Source organism: Argopecten irradians, chromosome 8 (assembly GCF_041381155.1).
Source record: "Argopecten irradians isolate NY chromosome 8, Ai_NY, whole genome shotgun sequence".
NCBI classification, from domain to species: domain Eukaryota; kingdom Metazoa; phylum Mollusca; class Bivalvia; order Pectinida; family Pectinidae; genus Argopecten; species Argopecten irradians.
In genome coordinates this window covers 30,183,300-30,207,895 of record NC_091141.1, presented here as the reverse complement: position 1 = coordinate 30,207,895, position 24,596 = coordinate 30,183,300, and the positions used below count along the sequence as shown (strand labels likewise).

Here is a 24,596-nt window from a genome sequence, read left to right as displayed (position 1 = left end):
CTTGGACCGTACTACTTTTTATTGCAACTCTATTTGTTTGTATTGTATAACTGGATGTCTCTGTATATTGTAAAATCAATTCATATCCAGAACTAAATTTAACACCGCGTTAACACTATCTAACTTTTGTGTGATAATGCCAATGATGTTACTGAATTAAACCAACAGGACAAAATACAACTGTTGATTGAAATATTTATCAACGGTTTGTAACTACAACAAAAATAACTATTTTATATGTTCACATTATCACACAATCGATTTATCTTTCTTTATCTTTAATTTAGGAGTGGCAGTGCCCGAAATGTGGGGTAAGTATATTTTGTAGTTATGGCTAGTTTAGCATTTAGGACTAAGTGTATAAGGTCATGCATACAATATTAATGATCAGGAATGCTACCGTTTAATACGTTTTCGTTTCTTTCAAAACCCGTTTCAATATTACAATGTTACCTGTTGAAATGGCATTAACTCACTGTATAAATTGGTATTTGATCATAATGTGAAACACACACGCGACTTTTGAAATATTGTCTTGTTTGATATCTACCTTATTGAGACTAGCCATCACTTTTTTTTATTATCGTACATTACTCACAGATGATCTGGTTTAAATACGTGACAAACATCCACTCGACTTTTAAAATATTGTCTATTTATATACCTTGCTAGAATTGCAATACCGTAGAGTTATTATTGGAATAAAAGACAATTTAGTCAAAGTGCATGTCAATACTTGATACCGGTGTTCATGTACATATGTAACTGATGTTGTTTAATAATAGAACAATGTAGTTTGTTAATTTGTATCTATAGGAAGTGACGTATCTATTGCTTGTCATAATTTTAATGATTATATTATCTTCTCGTTCCATAAACGTCGTTTCTCTCTTCGCATGTTGTATGTTTTGAATTAAAATAAATTAGTAATTTTGTTATCATAATGTCATAGGCAATGAACATAACGGCTGTCATGATTCTTATTAAGTTTTCTAATGTTATACAACTAACATATTTCCCGAATTGATCCACAAACAAGATGATGTAATCCATATGAATAACATAATTACTATGCATTTGCATACATCAATAAAAATGTGTTGTTGGCAGAAACTAGTGTTTAAATGCGCTGACTGACATGTATTAGGTCGACATGATTTTTTAAACATTCGATTTAAAATAAGTGAGAGAGGAATCTACTATATATTACTTAACCCCTTAACTCCCAAGAATTTTTAGCAGAGTTCTCGAAAATCTGACATTTTCTTTCAAAGTGATTTTTCACCCTTTTGCAGCAATATGTTTGGTAATCAACCCATATATATTTAGAAACTTCAGATCACAACCTTTTCAAATTTTGTAAGAAAAATGGTGTTTTCACATTAATTACGTTACCATAGCAACCGAAATTTTGGACTTTTACAAAAAAGTTAAAGTTTCTTACATTTATAACTCTTAAGACAATGAAAGTTTTTTAGATGTCAATTTATCAACCTAACAATCAAGTATATTATTGCAGAAAGGTTAAAAAATTTTATCGAATGCCATAATTTCAATTTAATTTTGAATATTACCATGGTTACCAACAAAATTAAAAACCGATGATTTTTGAAAATGCTTAAATTAGTGTTTCACATGTCTTGCTTCATCTAGAGAAAATTTGTTCTATATTTAACAGGCTTGGTGATCTTTTACCTTTCGTATTAATTTCAAAAGAGAACGTGGTCAGAATTGGTATCAAATCATTAATCTTTTGCGTAAAAAATGTTACCATGGCAACCAAAATATAAACTACGGAAAAATGCGATTTTACACTGATAGAACCATTTTCACGGGCTTCCAGTTGACTAAAATATCGAAAAAAATGTAATGTGTTGCAAAATCGTTTGTTTGACATGTTACTGTTTATAATATTAAATATTTATATTCATACTCAGATTATTTCAATTTTTTGGAACGCCAAAAACCAACATCATAACCTGTATGTCATTGTAGCAAGCTGGCTTACAAATATTTATTAAGATGTTTGTACACAATAAAAAATGCAATGCGGTACTCTCATAGTATACTGCAGTAATTTGTTACTTACCAACATTGTATAATGCTAGTTTCTTTTTCTTGACAAAATTTGTGTATTCTACATGTACATGTGCTCATAATAATTTGCATGTTATTTTTTTAAAGACAAAAACGCATATACATATTCTATATTTGATAGAAATACAAACCATCTCTATTAATCATTTATTATCTGTGTGTTCTATGTCCAGTTCTATATTGCTTGGTTACCAAAAAGACAACCTTATATATATATATATATATATATTATGGTAGAAGCCCTCACTTTTTCCCAGATATACATTTATATACATTTGCAAAAAAAAAAAATGCATCGTACATATATGCGTATATGTGATGTATACCTTGTCCATATTGTAGATACCATGTAATGTCGTCGCTAAAACTGTGTATATTGTTAGGCTTTTTTAAATAAATTTTTTTGTCTATATATTTGGCAAAATAAAAAAGAAGCCTAATAATATAGGCAGGTTTAGCGGACTACATGTAATGCACATACTTGTGTGTTATTGACTCTTGACCATATTGTAGATACACTGCATACACTGTGTACATACATGTACATACATGTATATTTGATATGTCTTGGCCATACTGCAGATACACTGCATACAGTGTGTACATACATGTATATGTGATATGTCTTGACCATATTGTAGATACACTGTGGTGTCTACATATATATATGTGTTATCTCTTGACCATATTGGTTATACAAGTGCAATGTCTACAAACATGCATATGTATATGTGTTAAATTATGTATTGACCATAAAGTAGATACATGTACACTGTCGTGTCTATACATGTATGTTTTATGTATTTACCATATTCTATTGTAGATGCACTGCAATGACTACACATATATATGTCTTATGTCTTGACCATATTGTAGATACACTGCAGTGTCTACAGATATATGTATGTTATGTACTGACCATATTGTAGATACACTGCAGTGTCTACAGATATATGTATGTTATGTCTTGACCATATTGTAGATACACTGCAGTGTCTACAGATGTATGTATGTTATGTACTGACCATATTGTAGATACACTGTAGTGTCTACAGATATATGTATATTATGTACTGACCTTATTGTACATACACTGCAGTGTCTACAGATATATGTATGTTATGTACTGACCATATTGTAGATACACTGTAGTGTCTACACATATATGTGTCTTATGTCTTGACCATATTGTAGATACACTGCAGTGTCTACAGATATATGTATGTTATGTACTGACCTTATTGTACATACACTGCAGTGTCTACAGATATATGTATGTTATGTACTAACCATATTGTAGATACACTGTAGTGTCTACACATATATGTGTCTTATGTCTTGACCATATTGTAGATACACTGCAGTGTCTACACATATATGTGTGTTATGTCTTGACCATATTGTAGATACACTGCAGTGTCAACAGATATATGTGTGTTATGTACTGACCATATTGTAGATACAATAAAGTGTCAACAGATATATGTGTGTTATGTACTGACCATATTGTAGGTACTCTGCAGTGTCTACACATATATGTGTGTTATGTACTGACCATATTGTAGATACACTGTGTGTCTATACATGTATATGTTTTATGCATTGACCATATTGTAGATAAACTGCTGTGTCTACACATGAATGATACGCTGCAGTGTTTACATATATGATTCATATCTTTGCCATATATGAATGTTATGTCTTGACCATATTGCAGTATCTACATAAGCATGTGCATTGCATGTACTATGTCTTATTCAGATTGTAGACACACTACAGTGTCTACCTGTATATATGTTATGTATTGTCATACACGTATGTGGTCTTTGTTTAGTCATACTTGTGTGATAACAATTCCAAAGAATTGACTTCACTTTTACTACATGTGCACTTTTGATATAGCTATGAATAAATCCATAAACATGTATCTGAACATTGTTTTCTGACATATGCTCTTTTTACAAATGATTTGCTATGATAAAAAAATGTATTATTTCAACATGAAACAATTCAAAAATCATATATGATTATTTCAATAAAGAAAGCAGAAAGATATGATGAAAATGCTGAGTCTCATTACAGGGTTATGTTAAATACATCTGACCCCTTTCCAATTTGTGTAACATACATGTACATTTTTTAGCCTAATCTTTTTCTGGACAAATATCAATAGTATCTCTATCACAGAGCATAATATTTTACATTTGTGTCAATTGAAGCATGAAGAACTTTACAGGCAAAATATGTTTATACATTTTGTATCTCTGCTCAAGTTGCCCTGTCACTTCCCATCAGAAAACCATAATTTGGATTACATGTAAATGCATATGCAGTATAAAGAAGATGATGTATAAGATTCAGTTGACTTATTTGTATTATCAGACAACCTGCATTTTTAATGTTTTTAGTGCAAATAGTACATTGCATGTGTCAATCTTTGATTTGAGATTAAGAGCAGAATTTTTATTGATACTGAATCTATCTGTACTATACATGATGTACATGTATAGGTATGTATATGAAAGGTGTCATTATTCTAAATGATTGTATCTCTGCAACTTTCACTACATAAGTTAACATGATCTATCCAAATTGGAACACTTTTTGAAGAATTGTAAAAAAAAAATGTAGAACTTTGTGTTTGTGTCAGGATCCCCCTAAAATTTCAAAACATAGATTCCTTTGTTTTCATTTCATATGTTTTGTTTACATGTCAATAGACTATTATTGCTAAACTGTACTGGATTAATTAGCTGACCTCCTCCTGGAGGACATTTCTAGTTTGTATTTGAAGAACAAATTCATTACAGTAAAATTTGAAGAATCATATTTAAAAAAAAAAATGATCTGGATATTAAATATCATTATAGATTATCTAATATATTTTGTCATTGACACTTGAATTGTTTATTTCCATTACTTGTAATCAGTAATTTTCTAAATATCAAACAAAATGTATATATTTAAAATAAAGATAAAATATCATAGTCAGTATTTGAAGTTAATATAGTATTCCAATCACAAAATATATATGGGTATATATATCGTATCAATGTTTTTTTTTATATTTACACGGCATGTACATGTAGCTTATGTATATGTGTTTAGTTCTATTGGTATTGATACAAATTAATATTTACGATGAGGTTACGGCATATTAGGTACAATGTATGTTTCGAATTTTTGTGTTCAGGAAACTTCGCATCGTGTCCGGCATTACACGCATGCACATTGTACATGTGTCACGTACGTACAGTAGATCTACATGTATATCGGCTGATAACACAACCATGTTAATTAGGTCCTCAGTGATTATGACAGTGTCACTCATAAGATGTCCTAGTCAATCAATACTAACAATTTAGCTATAAACATGCGGGCCACCATAGAAAATAATCGGCGTCGGACACGTGTGCTTCAATACATGTAACTTTTAGAAATGAAAGTCCGGGGAAATCCCCGTTACTATAAATAGTTTTATCTGTCGTCGGCAAGATTTATTTGCTGAATTAATTAATTTTTTGAATACAGTCAAAGAAATCACTGTAAACATGTTTCTTGACATTTTTGAGTAAGGGTTTAGAGTTTTTTAACTGCAAAATTGAGGACCATTATCCGTGTGTTCTGGTAAAATCGCCGATCGGTTTCGCACAGGTGCTTGTGAAACCGATCAACGTCAAGTCGTGGGACTGAGCAATTTTCCGTGGATGCATCTGTTGATTTATGGAGCCGTTGTATTGTTAATATGGTATGTTATGAATGATAAATTTGTGTATATTGTTCAGCATTTTCCTGACTTTCATCGTATCTATAAGTTATGCCAGATTGGTGAGAAAAAATGGTTAAAACTGACCACATATTGCTATGTATCGCGTAAAACCACACATCACACGTACTTTTTAGATGAAATCTTTGTTTTTGAAAAAAATGTTTGTAGATATTGCAAGATAAATATAAAATTGAGATACTAAGTTATCAACAGTATGAAGTTCAAGCATTATTTTTCAGTACTTTTTGATTAGCAAGGGATTCCATATCGGGTCCGTGCACTGAATGTTACGCCGACAGAAAGACGACGTCATCAATTTAAAATGTTCCGTTTTTCAGTCTGCATCTTTTTTAAACTCAATAAAACATCATGAAGACATTGTTACATGAAAAATTTTTAAGATATGACACGACATAATTATACTATGCAATACCTATCTAATATATATCGTTATTAGATTAAAACTATATCCTATGTACTGCAGTCTGTAGTTTTGCAAAAAAAGGAAGACAATCAAGGGCAAAAACGTACAATACATATTTGAAACATATGGGTGCGACTACTTCCGAAATCAAAGTATATTTAGTAACTGGATACATTGTCGTTGCTAATCAAGATACCACCACCAGTCGCTCAACGCTAATCAATATCAAATCTGACTTATCACTACAAAATCAGTAATAACTTTGTGCAGTGACGACTTTTGTTCAAAGGCGTCAAAATAGCGAAATAACTAGTATTTTTATATTAAATAACTGTTTTAAACTTTAAATAGATGGAATGTTAAATCGATTTTTTGACATTTTGATATCCTCATTAGTATTTATGACAGGGGAAACGTTACAACATTGGTACTTATCGATGTTATTTGCTGACGGGTGTTGTTTGTAAACGTTTAAATTGCATTTTACTGTGTAAAATACCCAACGTTTAAATTGCATTTAATTGTTTAATACCCAATGGTATTATAAATCCAATATGAATGTAATTCAGTTTACATTTACTTGTACATAATCATGTTGTCCGTAAGTTTACGTGTTACAATTGGGACATGAGATAACATAACGCTTACTTAGATAGCAGGATGGTAGGGATATTCATATGATATAATGTCAACTTTTAATACCTTGACTTTCAAACGTATTAAGTAATTTTATGACTGAACAATATTCAGCATTTAAGTTTAAAATTTAAATGCATTGATGTTTTAGATATACCGTTGTATATGGTAGTATAACCATAAGCTATCTTCAGATTAATAAATATAATTCATCTTAGTGTAATGTTGTTTCCAAATTTCAATATGACATTATTTGACAAAGACAACGACTGGCGGCTTGTTTGGACGTCTTCTATTTTTCCGTTTAGTATATATTGACTTATTGTGCTCTGTAAAAATATGCTTCTCATAATTTAGCATTATATAATCGTGCGATATATGGAATTTATTTTTATGACTATGTAATATTAATTTTAAAGATGAATTTATCTGTAGATAATTCTTAACAGCATAGGATCATCGATAATAATTATGCTAACGTATAAGAGCAAACATGACCTTTGAAGATCTATATTACAGTGTTACCTGTGTCACTGTATAAAGTTCGAAATTGAAATAAATTTTGTTATCATAATATCAGATGCAATGCATATTAAGGTAATATATAGTCATATGGATAACTTGATTAGATCATTGAAATAATGTACGTATGACATAAACTATGCTATTGAAATGCACTGAATGACATGTATTAAGCCGACATAATATAGTGAACGTCGGATTAAAGATATTATTAAACAAGATAGGATATCCAAAATAACGACATATTTCTGACATCGTGTTTGCATGTCATGTTATGGTAACCCGTGTTATGGTTACCGAGATAGGTATGTCGACGTTTTGAGTCATATGACCTGTTGAGGTATTTGCATTTTAGTAAGTCGGCGTAGCCTTATTACACGTCTTTGTGGCATACACATCTTCGGAGGTACAGTTATATTTTGCAGCTGAATATAGTTGATCTCGCCGTGATCAGCTAAGTCAACTCGCAAAAATATGAGACGATATAATTACCTCATAAATTACTTATCTGTGTATCGTTATATATATATATTAGTTCTTTATATTCTACGTACTGCAATTGGTAATGCAACATGCTTACCTTATGAATTACTTATCTATATATCGTTATTAGTTCCTTATATTGTATATACTGCAATCTATAGTGATTAGTTGTTGTAAAACAATATCGACAAATCAAGGGGAAAAGGAACAATACTTATTTGAAACATATGGGTACGACTAATTCCGAAATCGACGCATACTTATTAACTGGATAAGTTGACATTGCTACGGAAGATACCAACACTAGTCGCACGCCGCTAATCAATTTCAAATCTGACTTATCACTACAGAATCACAAATTATTTCCGCGGTAACGACTTTTAATGAAAGACATTAAAACAGCGAAGAAAATAACTGACACTTTCCGATTAAAGGAATGTTTTAAATATTTAAGTAGATAGAACGTTAAATCGATAGTTTGATATTGTAATATCCTAATTAGTAATAACGACAGGGAAAACCTAAGGTTTAGCCGGCTGGTTCAGGATTTATTTGTGTATTAATCCATGCCGTTTGCTGATGGATGCTGTTTATACACGTTTACATTGTATTTTATTCCAGAACGTGTATATAAACATGTGAATATAAGCGGAATATTACCCATTTGTTATACAAGGGCAATATTAATGTAATTTGGGTGGAAATATATTATCAGATCGCCCGCTATAGTATTCCTTAACTAACTATTGCTACAAGAAATAAGCAACGCTAGCTTAACTATCATGATGGTAGGCAAATGTAACCATGCTATTTCTATGGTATAATGACGACTTTCAATGCATTGAGTGAACAATGCTCAGCATTTGAGATTTTAGTTTAAATCAATTGATGTTTTAGACATATATGAGTAAAATCATAAGCTATCTTCAGATCAATTTAGATACTTCATCTTTCCTTTAAATTGTTTCCAATTGAAATAAGGATTTGATATAATTTGACAAAGGCAAAGAATGGTGGTTTGTTTTGTCGATTTCTATCGCTTACTCCGTTTTAGTATATATCGACCTCGTGTCTAGCTTACCTATCAACATAAACATATTGTGCTCCCTAAATTATGTATTTTTCTCACGATTTAGCATCACATAATCGTTAGATATATTAAAGTTATTTTCAAGACTATGTTATTTAAGTCTTTAAAGATGACTTTACATGTAAGCCGATTCAAAAGCGTTGGATATTTATGGTAACATACAAGACAAACACGGACCTTTAACGAACTTCATGGACAAATCTGCATTCGACAATATTAACAATATTTAGTATGATATTTTATCAATTTTGCATCAAAGAAAAAAAATTCGTCGAGATGACTAATACCATCACGCTTCTTCTCTTTTAGAAATGGTTTAAAGAGTGACACGCTGAAAGAACGGTGATGTCCAACAAGATCACAGACAACACATACATCATCAATATTGACCACCTATATGGCATTGTGTGTAGAAGAAATACCATGTCTTAGTGGCGCTATGTGTTAACCCCACATTTACACTTTTTAATATCATCTTTTTTTTTCTTTGGTTTAGACAATGAATTGTCGATTATATTTTCCTTTCGTGTTGTATCGATTATGCAAATTTGGCACGGCACACTGCAAAACTATCTGTATATAATATCTCATAGCTGTATATTAATGATACAAGTTTTGGCCTATTTCCATGTAAATACGATGAGTTATCAACACAATGAAATTATATCAACCGAGGCCGAAAGCATAAGGTAATATCACTTTCGTGGGTTAATAACTCACCGTATCCACCTGAAAACAGGTCGATACTTATTATATATGATTATTGTTTTGAAACTGGTCGAATAGAAAAATGTTACCGCTGGATCAATTTCCCGTCTGACATTATCGTATATGTTGCTTGTTCTGTTGATCATCGTTAATCGCACAAACCTTATAGTCTTCCACCATAAGCTGCAGACTACTGACGTCACAATAGATTAATCTGGTGTCATGGATTTTTAAAAAAGCCTGTAACGCTATATGCTATAAACATCATGACATAACATCTAAAAGGATATTACCATCATTGTTTTTGACACAGGATGCTGGACTCGTGAGAGAGATTTCTGTGCTCAGTTCAGTAAAGTCGCGTGCTTTTTACCCATGTTTCCGGAATACTGCATTTGATCAATATATCTGAGAAATCTAATAACCAATCAGAAACCAGCACGAACACGAATTATAAAAGTAAATATAATATTTAATGTTTATGCAAAATTCATATTTCAGGTTTGATGTTTTTGTTAATTACTTGTAAAGTAAAGTATATTGTGTCTGTAACATCATTGATGATATTGTTTATATCTGTATATGTTTGTGATCAATTGTAAAACGTAATTACAATGTATTATTGACTCATTGTATACATATATTTCCATATGATTGTATTTGCATTTACCCACACTGATCAAGCGTCTACTTGAGTTATGTTATTTGGCTGCTAAAAAGCGAAGTATATGTAGTATAACATTATTGAAACGGGGTAAATAATTGATATAAACTGATTATTATATTGTTATAAAATGGTAACTAGTTAATGATATACAGTCTTTGAGTAGTGCATATACATATATGAGTAGTATGCAATACTATTCATATATGTTGATCTGACGAGTTGGACCGCACTCGTGTGTTGGGCAGAGGGACATTCCACGAGAGTGCGTAACCCTGAATGATATTTTGAATTTCCTGCAATCCAGATCAACACATATGGACAATTTTGTCTGGCTAACTTTGAGTGTATGACTGTTTGATGATGACAAAACCACCATATAATAATAATCATAAATTAAACTGCCATATGCCTATCACATGAAAGTTCATGTAGTGTGTAATATGCATTCAATTCTGATTATTTAAAGATCGATTTACCATTTAATTGAGAATTTGTAAAAGTGTTTATAATAAACAAATACACAAAATATTTTTTCAATTAATATTTTTACATTCATAACTATATCCCAACATAGTCACTACGTCATAGCACGTCATACATTCATTTAAAAGTATGTTGGGGGTCAGTGTATCAATAACATGTGCCATTTGGAATTTAACTGTGTTTCCTGAAAGCAACTTGTGTAGTAAGAGAAGGAAGATATACGTCATATACAAGTTTAAAAGATGCAATGAAAAGTTAGAAGTAAATGCTCAAGAAACATATCCAAGTATACGATGACAAGTGTATGTTGGTATTGTCGTTTTATTGAGTAGGCCTGAGATATTGCTATTGTTTAGTCCGACGCATGTGTAACATCAGTTTAAATTATTTGGATAGTACTGTTGTAGTTGATATAAGATGAGTAGATTCATTTCTAGTTATTTTCTGAAATCATATTGTCATTTGTACTGGAATGAGCGGCTAAATATTCGATCGCACGAGCGAGAACAATGTTTTGATTGATTGGTTAAACAAGATTTCTCGGGAACTTATCTATTACGTAAAACTATTACGCACATATGGAACCTACTTCTAAGATACAAGCATGGTATTTAGAAATGAATTCCCATAAAATGTATGTGTGTGTGTGTGTGTGTGTGTGTGTGTGTGTGTGTGTGTGTGTGTGTGTGTGTGTGTGTGTGTGTGTGTGTGTGTGTGTGTGTGTGTGTGAAAAGGGAATCCCCCTTCAGAAGTAGTTCCAGCTAGAAGGGTGATGCAAGATCTGTATCACATATGTGTGAACTCAACATTTTCAGAGGAAATAGGAAGAAATAGTCTGAAAAAAATAATATTCTTGTACAATGACTGTTTTTGAGAACAAAAATTACATTTTTTCACGTTAGTATTAGATTGTACCTTTATCATGTCCAGTTTGCCATGTTTCTTTTTAAATGTACATGTTAAACACATTTTCAATAACCTAATATGAATGAGTTACTATATTTGCTGGTAAAATAAATTGATTGATCATTGTAAAATCTCTGTCTGTGATTGTTTTTACCTTATTAACTCCGCTTAAACTAACAGAGCATCAAGTAGTCGTGTTTTATTTTATCACAATGTTTTGTTTATTCTTAGGAAAGAGTACAATTGAAATCAATATATATATCCGTAGGCTTTTTATGAACGACTTCCATTACAAAATGCTAAAAAATGAAAAATGAAAAGAGACATACTATATGTTTGCTGATATAGTACAGTAATTGTGTGTGCATGAGCCAATACATATTTAATGCGTATCAGCTTATAGTGATCAGATATTTTTGCTGTCATTTTAAACAAAATTCAGTCAAAAATGTATAGACTTCAAGAATGTTCAGATAATTATCAAAAGTGACACTTAATTAAGTTTGAAACAATTGTAAATTGAAATATTAAATACCGTGGAAGCTGTATTTCAAAGCAATATATTGTCGACAGATTTTAGCAAGACTGGGGAAAAACTGTGCGCCGACCTTTGGGATCCTTGTACATTGTATCTAGTACGACTAGACATATGTTCATATTAACCAGAATGCAATAATACCCTGTATACGTAACTTCGTGCATTAATCGAACCAGTGATCTAGTATAAGGTGACAATTAACGGTTAGACTTGACGTACTACATGTACATAATTATATCAAAAGTAATATCATCGATACTTGCACGTTACATATGAAAGGTGACTGTAGCCAAAAACATACACTTGTATGCACTCACACCAACCCTGACCTCTGTCATTACAGTCTTGTCATCATTTTTTTATTCCTTAAAATATTGAATATATAAGACTAATATCCTAACTTATATACTTGTACATGTTTACGCTGTATGTCAACCGTACTTCCCTAATTGGAATCGATGTCTTTTAAAAAATACTGCTTTATGTGGGCCGACAAAGATAATATTAGGTCAGTTGGAGTACAGGTAGGCTACTTCAGCAGACGGCATAACAGTCGTAAACAGCGCTATCACTTACAAGGCATAAACTCTGCAGCGTTGCAGAATATGTTATATATAGCTGGTATACAGACCTGAAAGGGCCCAATTTTGATCAAAATTTACCGATTGCTCACTTTATAGTTCAAACTTACTATTCAAAATTAAATGGTGCTTTGTTTTAGACAATCTGACATTACAAACATGTCTATTACCTACGACAAAGCTTAAACCCTGTCCACAAGGCAACAATTGACTAAATTTGCCAGGCCATACATATACATCCGCCGGACTGCTTCGCAGTCCTGGGAGGTAAAAATGAGAAGATATAACATTTTACATTTTTATTTTTCAAATTTATCATTTTTGAAAAGCTACATATCCATAAGGTCTGATTACAAGATTGGAGTTTTGATATCATGAAACAAAATTGAAACAAATTTGAAATGAAAATACCTCAATAATATTGAACCTAGACTTTTGACTTTGACTTATCTATAGCATAGGTAGTGTACTGCAGGGATAAGTGAACAACTGAAATGAATTAGAAGATCAGGGGGAAATAACTCATATTCTCTACCCCACCCCACATTTTTTGAATTTCTACCAAAGCATATCTAGAACTGAGTATTAAAGCAAAGCAAAGTTCCAGAACTAGCTCATTACTATAGAAGTATAACTTAGTAAACAAAGCATAAAGAAATGATTATTACATATTATGTCATTATATATCTGAAAAAAAAAAAACAAATTATGGTGCAACTAATAAAATGTGGCCAAAAACCAGCCGCAAAAAACCCCAAATTTGCTATTATTTTCTAAATAAGCTCAGTCCAAAATTACAAATTTATACCAATTGATGTAAAAAAAGTAAAGTATTTAACCTCTATAGGATTTCAAGGACAGATAAGATCAATTCTAGAGCAAAAGTTGAACCCAAAAGAGCTGATCAGAACTATATTGATATAAACTAGTCAATTCTATGATCTGGCTGCGAAAGCATTACACATTTCATCTCTAAATTTACACCATCCGTCTTCTTAATGAACCCCTTCACCAGAGGCCTACAGACAGTGTAAAGTAGACAACTCAACTTTCACTAGACTATTCACTTCGAAGTAATTAATATCACTGATATTTTAGAGTTATACATAGAGAAAAAAGATAAATTATGCTCACGAATTAATAAGCAGGTCATTTATGGAAAGGCAACTTTGTCTAACATTTTCATGAAATTAGTTAACTACCCTTGGCGGTGTCTCCAAGTTGGGAATTAACTGTTAAACTTGTCGGCCTAAAAGGTACAATTTACAAAGCATGGTTGAAACAGAAGAAATGACTAAAATGAATGCGTAAAAGTAGCTGAACACAAAAACAAATTGTGTTTTATGTAGACTGATTAGGTTTCATGGTCTTTTAAGGATGTGTCAATTACTTGTGGGAACCCAGAGTACCCCAATGAAAACCACCGACCTACAGCCTGGACGTATAACCCATTCCTGACCGGTTTTAAACACTTAAGATTGAAAAAGAAGTATATACTGGATATCTTACAAACAACATTATCCATTTCATTAATATATACATAAGATATGTTAGATACACATAAATATAATTATAGTAATTATTAGAAATAGAAAAATACAAGGAAAGAGATAATGCCTAAAGCCTAATTTTGGTTTGAATAACTCCTAAGCACAGTGTATCACGCGGATTCAGAGAAGTTTACTTAATATCATTGAAATACACATCCTATTCTAAGTCAGCAGACTTCTTTAAACCACCCCCTCTGCAAGGGCCCCTAGCCCCTGTGTCAGATTGTCCCAAGCCTCGGTGTCATAATCGTTACAAAAATATCTTCTGTATAATCACTTTCTAGGATATTGGTACATCTGCTTAGCTTTATTAACAACATATGTGTAATGTGAACTTTTTTACCAGAATTCCCCAAATAACAGTGTTGTTATTGAGACAGAAATGACCCCGTATTAAATATAACTATCAAATATGTATAAAGTACATGCAAAATACCATCAACATTCGATTTCCAGTCAAAAATATGCAGATTGGGTTCAGAAAAATGGTGTCCAGGGACGATGAATGACGAAAACGTCATATCCGGTTGTCATCCTATAGAGACTACAGAACCAAATGATTTCCCATAGACGACAATGTTAACGTTTGCCACTGTCCAGGTTAAATGGAGTTTTCAAGCCTGGTCACACGTAACTAATTTTGAAGAAGGTCATATAATGATGTTTCATATCACATACATCTGAATAAAAAATAAAATCTACCATCATGTTAAACCTTAATATTGGGAGTGCCATCTTATGTTGAATTCCCCACCAAAATTTGACCAATTATCTTTTTTTTTAATTCCAATATCGATTACCCTCCCCCCCCTGTCAGAAACAGACTTGAAAGATCGGAATTTATTGCCCAACCCACATATTAAACGTTTGAAACTGATTCGCCCTGAATACCCAATCAGCGGCCTCCAAAACATTCACCACACTATGAAATCTTGTGCCCACAAGGAGATTTCAAGAAATCTATTTTAGTTTTGATTCTATAGTCTATATAGGTACGTCTTGGTACACTGTGATACGGTATAAAAGTTTAAATTTTATAATGTAAAATTTTTATTCAGCGATTATAATTTGCTAATTATGACACACTAAAAACAAGTATCCCGCATACAAGATGATAATCTATCACAGTCTTTGATATTTAAATATTAAGTATAAAGATTTTAAAAACTCCTAAAACCCATAGATTTTCTTGTACTGCATTTAGTTTTAGACAAATTGTAAATTCGCATCGTTAAAAAAAAAATATAGGAAAATAGTACTTTATATAATTTAATTAGGTGCAGCTTTTTTCTGTAAAATTATTGTACATTTATAACATTTTTTTACCGTATAATTTTACCAATCATATTAAATAGTTATAAAATTTATAATAAAATGTTGTATACCTCAAATTCTCGTATCATTATCATCATAACGCGGGTACAAAAGTACACGTTTAGTTTAAAACATTTCGTTTTTTAAAAAACAATTGTTTTAGAAAATACTGACGTTCATATACGATGGCGATTTGAACTTAGACGAGTTGTCAGCCATGTTATTTCCTTCAATTATTCTTGTCATCATTTGAACATTTTCACAACACTTGATACAGTATACATGTACACACATTCCAAAATTGCTGATACGTTAATTCCTTTGATGCCCTCGTGAAATTTTGTAGTGTAATCTCATAAAGGTCGGTGTTTATTATGTTCACCCTGGCTGTTAAAAAGGACTATGCTCATTATTGAAATTTGTCAAAGGTAAATACAGGTAATATTGACCTATCTTGGTATGGGCGACCCCTAGGTACACTGAGCATGCCAGATATGAAAACGTATATTATGAAATAGAACCTAGACCAGGCCGGACGGGCGGCCAAAACACGGCTTTACTCGGCAAAGTTCAACAAAAAAAAAAAATAAATAATAGCTTAGGATGTAACGTAGATCTGAAAACTGACAGAACTATTGATTAGACAACGAATTCATCCCTTCAATAGCACATTGACAAAATCTACAACAGTATTGGTTTTTATGATTCTAATAATATAATCTACGTAATTGAATCAAAAAATAGGACAAAATCTAAAGTTTTTCATTAGGACCTCTGAATAAACCGTTTCCAAATATTATTTTGTATGTTTTTCATATATATTGTGATTGAACAAACATTTTTTAATGTAATTTTTGAGAAACTTTTAATGGTAAATGAACTCATAGTAATCGCGTACTTCATACTCAAAACATTTTTAAATTTTTTTTATGACGTTAATGTAACTTCGCTTCCTTATTACAATGAGTCAAAACTTAATTAGTCTTAGATATTCTGCCAGCATTAAATTTGAAAACTCGTTTAACATTTGTTGGTCAAAGTCAAAATGAGAAGCAAATCTTCTTCACAAATATAAATAAATAGCGCAAGTGACTAGGTCTTACCTATATATACAGCAAATAATTAAAATAAATGATAGAAGCAGCGTAGTTACATTTAATAAGTGATCTAAATGCCGCTATTATCACAACATTTTATCCCGCGTAAAACGATTTCCATAACGTTTTATATCAAATTGACGTACCTTTTCTTCCTCTTTACATTTCTAAAATACGCCATCGGTGCAATTAAAGCATTTGAAGTATGTCCGGGCTTTTAAGACAAGATGATAAATAAGATCAGCACGTCAAATATATTAATACGAGGATAATAAATAGATCAGTACAAATACCATAAACTATGTGCTCTAGCGTACTATTTCAGCTATATGTCAAAACCATCAACATCTCCACTTGCATCTGCGTTCAAAAACACAAAATAGTAAATGTTGAAAAACTGCATACGTTCAAATCGCTCATAGGCATTATTTCTGCCAATGCTCAAAGATAGCATTGAGAGAGCTGTGCCCCACTGATGTCTCCGAACATTTCGTTATCCGTTATCGATTATCCTTTATCGATGCTCTATCTGGCCTGATGGTAAACCAATTCTGAGTCACGTCTGGTGGTGTCTCCGAGTTCGGAACAGGAACGTGAGGAAGACAACGCAAGGGATTTTTTGTTTGTCATTTGATATACTTTTAACCGATAGACAGAGACTTACATAATATTCTAAGTAGTTCTGGAGTAGGGTGTAACCCCAAACATGATATAGATGACCATATTGATGTATCTTCTGTAGGCTTCGATCTGATATTAATTGGCTACCTTGGTTACCTGGGTCAATAGTCATGGAACTGCCCATATTGAGGCTTGTGGTGACAGAGTTTCTTTTTACATTTTACTTTCAGGAATCCCTGTGCATAAACTCGCATATAAGAAGTCGGAAAAAAAATTATGCTGAAATATAATTAAACTTTCATTAAAACATATTTTTCTATTTTCATATAAATAGTTTGAACAACCTCCAGGCTTTAAATGAAATGTCCAAACAAAGCATGGGACAAACGGATTTGTGAGTATCATTCTACAACGATATGACTGCTTTTCCATAGAACGGAATTGATACAACCGTTCTCATAATGTGTGATGGCACAATATCTGTAACACCAAGTTTTTTTTTCAGCACTCTATTAGATAGATTATTTGTGAAAGAACCAGACAATCCAACTACTGATCGTGAGTGAGAATTATTCCCCATTGTAGGAATGTGTTTGGAGGCATTTTATTCACCTACTGGGATCATCTTAACAGTCATGGAGGACATATTTTGTCGTATTTTCAACGTTTTATCTGGCCATCCGTTGAGGCTTGGTTATTGTTTTAAACCATTCATTTTGTCCAATTTTCGACATTTTAAAGATATCACCCGCCACTATACTTTGAACGGTTTTGCTGAAGGTCGGGTGTCTATCAAGATATCGACCTTTGTTTATTCATTACATTTCGTCAGTAAACCCGTTGGAATACTCATCACTTGATACAAAAGCATTGATTCTCTACTGGTACAATGACGTCGTAAAAGTAAAACACAGATATCTCTCTGTCCTGGATATCTAAATGCCTGAAATGGAACACTTACAAATCGTTTGATATGTTTCCATGTTATATTTGTAATATTAAATACGTGATGTGATCTTGTGAACTAGTATCCAGGTATGTGATACATACACAGCAAAAACTCAAAATAAAAAAATATATATATATATCTTTACGGACGACAAGCAGGAAGACAGACTTGGATACTCCATCACATACCTCCTTTTACACTTTAGCGAAATTTAAAAACACACATATACATTATTTATACTTACTGACGTTTCCAACCAATCTTCGAAATCCATTATTCAAATCGTATTCATTCTGCCGTTAGGCACCATGTAAATGCGACTCCGAGTAATACGACCGATGGCAATAGCTGTGTAATAAAATCACATATTAAACAAATTATCGCATTGACTAAAGTGTAATGTTTAATGTTTGTTTAAAAGTAAATCCGTATGATGGATGTTGTATCGTGTTGTCAGTACATTTTTTTGAAAAACAATTCAAGTTTCGCCGCAATGAAGAAAGATACAAGTTATATCACGAGAACACATGTTATAGTGTTGTACAGTTTTCTCACCACTGGGGCGAATTTTAGATCGCCTAAGCCGACTGGTTCAGATGTTTCTACAAACAAGTAAAAACCTTCCACCTCTCGATCGCAAGTTACCGACCGTATTATCTCCAAATACTCCAGTTTCCATCCTAGACCAAATAGGTCCATAAATGAACCTGCTTTTTTAAATGACAATTCGCCAAGTTGACAAAACCACTATGCACACGTGTTACAATTTGTATTGAGACAGATGTCTTCGGGTTCGCTTGATGTTTATCCGTGAAAAGAGCCAATACATGCAAAGACCAGAGTTATCCAAAGCAAAGCCAATATAAACCGGTTTTTAGCAGTACTGCTAAAAAGCATTTTCTGCTATTATTTGTATTTGTAAAATTAAAACCAATGCATTGAAAGTACTGTAATTTTCAAAATGTTGGTAACTTGTGGTGATGAATAATATATTGAAAGCTTATCTTGATTAGTAAGTATAAAAAATGCGTTCACATATAAAGTTAATGCTAATCACTATATGTTTCGTTAGAAATGAATGCAGACGTATTCAAAAAAAAAACCAACAACAAACACTTGATTCTACATAAACAAGGGAAAACATACAAACTTTTAACAATTGAGGTGTAATGATAATGTTTTTGTGATGTTAACCTCTAGGTAATCACCAGTGAGTCTGTAGCATAGAGGAACACTTTTACATTGCAGTTCTGAAAAGTTTGAATACGAATGTCCATTCCATTGTACCGGGATATTTACTAATTCCAACAGCATAGTAGAGCCCGATATTAACCCTCTCAACATGTGTTTGAGACGCTTTTATTCTAGTAAACTGATATGATTTTATTTTTATTGACTTTAGTTTCAGCTTTGTTTAACTTTCGTCAAGGGTTGTATGGATTATATAAAACAACCAGAATCCGTTTTTTCTGCATGTATTGTTTATTGTACATAGTTATACAGTGTACCAATAAAATGTTGTAAGATACCTCAAATTCTCGATATCCCTGTCATCATAACGCGGTACAAATGTTTAGTTTAAACATCAAAGTTTACAGGATACTACAATATATATATATATATGATGATTCCTTAGACGAAAGCCATGCTATTTCCTTCATTATTCTTGTCATTACACATTCACAACAGATTGGCCTTTACAGTATATATGAACATCATTCCAAAATTGCTGATCTATTTAATTCCTTTGGTGCCCTCGTGAGAGAGTTGCAGTGTAATCTCAGAAGGTCGGTGTTGATTATGTTCAACCTGGCTGTTGAAAGGACTATGCTCATTATTGAGAATGGTGTCAAAGGTTAAATACAGGTAATATTGACCTAACTGTGGTAGGCGACCCCTAGGTACACCGATCATGCCAGATATGAAAACGTATATGAAATAGAACCCAGACCAGGCCGGACGGGCGGACAAAACACGGCTTCTGGCAAAGTTCAATTAATTAAACAAATAAATAATCAGCTATGCAGGATGTAACGTAGATCTGAACTGACAGAACTATTGATTAGACAAAGAAAGTTATCCCTTCAATAGCACATTGACAAAATCTACAACAGTATTGGTTTTTATGAATTACTTATAATTTTGCCGAATTGAATCCAAATAGTAGGAGTTTGAATATCAGTTTCTTCATTACGTTTGTGTTTTAAATTTATTGTGATTTAGGTTTTTTAATGTTCGTTCCAGGTTGAACTCATAGTAGAAATCGCGCCACTGCAACAAGCATTTTGCATAAACATTAAAATTATCATCGATTTTGACTTCATTCGACAAAATCTGAACAAATATCTTCACAGGTATTTGTTTTTGTAGCATATTTGGGCATTGCTATTAATTTCAACAGTAACTGCGAATGTTTGAAGCAGTTGCACTCATGTACCCGTATGGTACGAAATACTTCAATGCTATTAATCACCATTATGATGTCATTAATGTCATTGTCGAACTTAACATATTAGCAATCGTGTCTATACTACATTCAGAAAACATATTACTTAGTAATAAGAAATTACTTATATCAAGTAAATATATTACTGAAGTTTTACTTAGCATTACCTGCAATTACTAGATGATTCCTTAAGATTTACTTAACGTTGTCTGAATTACTTACAACAAGTGAACTATTTACTGGAAAAGTTACTTAGTGCAGATTTGAGAGTAAAAACCAGGTACATAGTTTACTTATTATCTAGAGAGATTTTTTCAAGTAATTGTTTTACTGCAATATACTTAAATGGTCATTTAATATTTCAAGATATTCCCCTAGTAAAATAACAACTAAAATACATTTGTAGGTCAAAGTGCATAAATCACAAAATACCGTCTTCACAGAATACTAGAAAAGGAAAACAACAAGTGTAAGATGCTATACAGCAATTAATTACTTATCAAATAGGTCACATAATAGTAAGATGTGATAAAAAGAACTCATAAAATACAGTATAGTTAAAAACAAGAAATATTTTTACCAGCAATTTGACTAAGAATTACTTAGATAGATCTGTATAAATTAGATTTAAGATTGGTCTCCAAACAAACATTATTTACCTATTTTGAGTATTGCTGTTACTTATAAAATACGTAACAGGTAATTTCCAGTTAAAGGGACATGAACCTTAAATAAGTTGTTCTGTATGCTTAGATATGGTTTTATATGTTTATTGAATATTTTATTACAACGATTGGTTATCTAAAACGACAGGAAAACGTGGGAAATACCTACCCCAAAAAATGATAAAAATAGACCGTCATATTCTATTTTTGGAACACAAAACGAATGCTGGCCGAAAGCGAGGCTATAATGAACAATAAACTTGCTGACATGACAAGGAATATTTGTTTTCAACATTTTAAGATTATATTCTTATTTATGATGGTTGACAAATTAATTTTAAGTCATATTTGTTAAAATTTGTTATAAAACAATTTGTATTAAGCGTCAAAAGTTAAAAAGTCAAACGAGACTTTTCATTCGACGAGGCACCGCGAAGGGAGGTACTTGACTCATTGAACATATGTACATCACGCAAGTATAAAGTGGGAAGATGCTCCCGTCTCTTACATTTCAGCGATCCATTCATATTTGCCTACTTTCCCAATCGCCCAGGTTACTGACTCTTTGCTCACTCTGTTTTCTTTCAGAATTCGTTTGTGTTCGCTTCATCCGCGTTTTTGACCCACCATTTTGTTTACATTCATTTAATTTGTGCAGTGCATTGTGCGAGGTCACTAAAATCCAACACTACTATTTTTATCACACTCAGTCTACAAAATTTGACCGGGCCGGTTCAAAATACAGAAAGATGGAATTTCCATTCTAATTATTTAGTTTTACACATTTGCACAATAACTAATATATATTACTTAGTGAGGTATCTGACACGTCTTAAATATTATTTTACTCAAATTGACATGGTTTATTTAGGTTCATGTTCCTTTAACAATATCAATAGCAAGAGAGGCCAGCAAATATGAACTTATTTGTCAGAGATAAAGTTAATTTTGATACATTATTCTGCAAAATATGTCTTTGTAAAGTATAAATATAAAAGAATGTAGTTTCCAAATATTTTGATGTAGCGAAATTAAGTCTTTTTGCAAGATTCGATCAACATTATATCTTATATCCAAAACAATCAACCTCAGTTTTCGTAATATATTTATATAAAATAAATACATAATTATTTCAAATCATACATTATTTAAGTTCTACAATAATTACAATATAGCAAACTTTGGTAATTTGTAATTTATGCTGCCTATGTGAATGTTACTAATTAAGTCCTGCTCCAGTGTGTTACATGTACCAGTATGATGCTGGCATTTGGCTACTTCATCTAGACCTCTTATCAGTAGATCTAGATATATTGGCACCTAGCTATATATAGTATATGGACCCAGCTGGGCGGTCAAGGGAAAGGATTTTAATCAGTGAGTCATCATGGAGCCAACCACAGGGTATAGCTTTATATTTTATCAAGTATTATTTACTTACTAAATCTATTTTTCAATATAGGTACATGATGACTGGTCACTAGGCTCACATAATAATGTAAACATGTCTGCAATTTAGTTGTTTTCAATCAGATATGCCAAATGAAAAACAAAATAACTTTTTAAATACTACGGCAGTTAAAATAAAGGTCCTAACGTGTGCACCAATTTTTTTCCATTTACCGATGGAAATCTTACTTTCTAGCACTTTTTAAAGGGAATGTTGTGGATGGAGGAAGACAATTTTCTTCACGGAGGTGTTATGTTAAATGTATACCAAAGTTTTCTAGAATTTGAACTATCTTGTGTTTTTTTTTATTTAATGGTTCAGTAAATAGTACAGTAATATGTAAGTATAAATGGGAAAGCGTTTATGGATATATTAATCATATCCAGGTGAAAAATAGACCCTTCCGGCTTAACTGCGGGACAGTTACTCGCGCATGCGCATAGAGACCTAGGGGTGGCAATGTTGTCAACAACATGGTGAAAAATTGCAGTGTGTTCGGTTGTACAAACTGCGCGAACCAGACAGCAAAAGAAAGAAACATATCATTTTTTTAAGTTCCGAGCAGGTAAACACAAGAGAAGATCGTGGATCAAGTCAATTAACAGAAATAATTGGCAGCCAACCATAAATTCGTACGTCTGTTCCGAGCACTTTGTCACAGGGTGTGTTAATCTTTATTACCATTTTCTTTAATTCTCTGTCATGTTGAGTTGATGTGTATTGTAGAAGTCAAACGCAGAATTGTATGTTCAGTACTTTATTCCGAATCACTAAGTGCACAGGCGTCTGCTTCTTGTTTTGCAAAAATGAAATATCCTACCCCTTCTATCTTAACTATACATGTGTGTAGGATATTTTGTTTTTCCAAAACCAGAAGCAGACGCCTGTGCTAAGTGTGAGCCAGCACTCAGTAAGAGTACTGAGAGAGTGTCCCCATATACCTTGACAATCTCAGATTTATAGGGAATACATCAATGATCATTTAATGATAATGCATTGCAAAGTATTTACAATCACGATACACATAAATTAAACTTAGGTAATAAATCACGATAAGCCTATCAGATAATCACAGGGCAACACATTCATTGTACATTGTACATCTGCTTGGAACCAAGATCTTTTTAGAAGAGGAAAATATTATGGCGTTCCTCTTTTCGTTGTGTATTTTAAGGATTATACATGTGTAAGAAGTGACTGATGCTTGTGTAAAATGCTAAACAGACAAAACTTTTTCATTAATAACATTGTATTTCCTAATATACAAATGCATGAGATATGATTTTTGTACTGATGCTTTAAAAGCCAGTAAAATGTCTTTCAAAATGAAAAAGTTTTGGGATCAATCCCAAAATTTGTCTCTGTCACATGAGTGTTTCTGCCAAAATAATTTTTGGGATCGATCCCAAAAATCTGTCCTAGTCTTATATACATGTATAGGAGTGTTTCTGCCAAAATGATTTTCGGGATCGATCCAAAAATCTGTCTTAGTCCCATGAGTGTCCCAAAATAATTTTCGGGATCGATCCCAAAAATCTGTCTTAGTCCCATGAGTGTCCCAAAATGATTTTCGGGATCGATCCCAAAAATCTTTCTCAGT

General features: G+C 32.2%; 1 protein-coding gene and 1 long non-coding RNA gene across 2 annotated transcripts in view; both read left to right on the top strand.

The window, feature by feature from the left end:
- Positions 1–24,596, top strand: part of LOC138329825 (tropomyosin-like) — a 1,360,115-nt gene that overhangs the window by 80,874 nt on the left and 1,254,645 nt on the right. The window lies entirely within an intron of this gene.
- LOC138330079 (uncharacterized) lies at positions 4–11,583 on the top strand. Its single transcript, XR_011209521.1, has 2 exons — positions 4–311; positions 9,331–11,583. It is a non-coding gene; the product is annotated as an uncharacterized lncRNA (long non-coding RNA).